Genomic DNA, 1,759 nt, shown 5'->3' on the forward strand with positions numbered 1-1,759 from the left:
GGGACCCTCCGTGGTGCAGCAGTGGGTCAGTGGCCGAGATATGGCTCCTGGCACTGCTGCACTGGAGGGGAGAAGGACAGCTGGTGCCGAACTAGACCATGGCTTTGCACAGGAGATGTAGCCCACTGCAGCGCAGCATCGCCCCAGCATCTGTGTCCCAGTATGAACCAGTGCCAGTTGAGGATACAGGAGTGCCCGGATGGGGTGCAGACACCCTCACCGCTCCGGTGTGCCCAGGAGAGCCCCCAAGGGCAGGTGAAGAACCGCAGGAGCTCGGGACCGCTCTCCAGCTCAGCTTCCCAGGTGGGAAGAGCCGCGGGGATGGAAGGACCAGGTCTCCATGCATGAGGCTGGACCCCTCACAGCACCGTGATGCTCGGAGTGTGCAAGGGTCCAACTCACCCTCAACCGCCATGCCCCTGCTTACCTTCCCTTTGCTAACGGGGCTCTGGGGCCCCGCAGACGGACCCACACCCAGGGGAGCCTCCAGCATCAGAGGGTCTCAGAGTGGGCACATCTGGCCAAAACCCACCCAGGCTCCACTCTTTAAATCTCAAGTGCATTATTTTTGGCTTTCCATCTGTACACATTGAGCAGACTCACAAAAGCACTATAATCTGCTTATAAGCAAACGCACGGGGCGGAGAGGCCTCAGAAAGAGTCCCGTGTCAGCTTGTGCTGAGAAAGGCACTCGAGGGCTTGGCTTCCCCCAAAACAGTGAAACATTACCACAGGCTGCTCCGCTAACGGGTTATTTTTCACTTGGAATAACCAGACATCACTCGCTTCGCTAGAGCAACAGATGCAACTCCTCATCCATCTGAATCACTGTATCTGCTCCGAGCCCAGTTTTGGGGCAAACATCATATTTTTGCAAAATAAATGCATTTTCTGATGCGTTCAGCCAGCAACAGTTTTAGGGTATAAACCTGGCATCCCGCTGCAGGGCAGAGCCAGCTCCAGGCACTTTCGGTAGCTGTGGCGGAGGGAGGCATGGCTGCACTAGAAGGGAGATGGGAGTCTGGAGGGGCTCCACTGCTCCTTTTGGAGGGTCTGCAGGGACTTTCAGGAAGGGCTCAGCCGTCCTTTAAATCTCCTCCACCTGCTCCACTGATAGGAAAATCACCTTCACTTGCCCTTCACCAGGCTGGACACGGGCCCTGCCCTGCCAGGCAGCCGTGGGTCAGCACAGACCCGCTTCCTTCCCGCTGCAAGGACATGGAGCAGCCGGAGAGGCGGCATGACCAGGGCCACCGGGCTTGCCCCATGGCTTGTCCCTGCCCTTGTGGTTTCCCCACTGTTGGGGCTGGATGATGGGACCCCTGTCATGGGCTGTGTCCCTGTGCTGGATCCAGCATCACCCCCAGGGCCACCTGCTCCTTGTCCCCAGGGGAGGGTGGCCCCCAGCAGCCCACCCTGCCGGCACAGGGGTCTGCACGGCAAGGGGCTGCCGGCACCCTGCAGCACCCAGCCCAGGGGACAGCCCTCGGGATGCCAAACCGGGGAGGTGAAGGCCCCCCGTGACTCTCTGTGGGGCTGCATGGCATGGGGGGGGGCTCTGGGGGAGACCGAGGGGGTCTGGACCCCTGTTCCCATCCCTGTGACCCACAGTTTGAGGGCTGGACCCTCATCCCTGTCCCTATGTGACGCAACCAGAGACCCTGGGCAGGGCTGGACCCCCATCCCTGTCCCAATGTGGTGCAACTGGGGACCCCCAGTGGGTTGGACCCGGACCCTCATCCCCATCCCCGTGGGACCC

This window comes from Haliaeetus leucocephalus, unplaced genomic scaffold (assembly GCF_000737465.1).
Source record: "Haliaeetus leucocephalus isolate CR32 unplaced genomic scaffold, Haliaeetus_leucocephalus-4.0 Scaffold224, whole genome shotgun sequence".
Lineage (NCBI taxonomy): Eukaryota > Metazoa > Chordata > Aves > Accipitriformes > Accipitridae > Haliaeetus > Haliaeetus leucocephalus.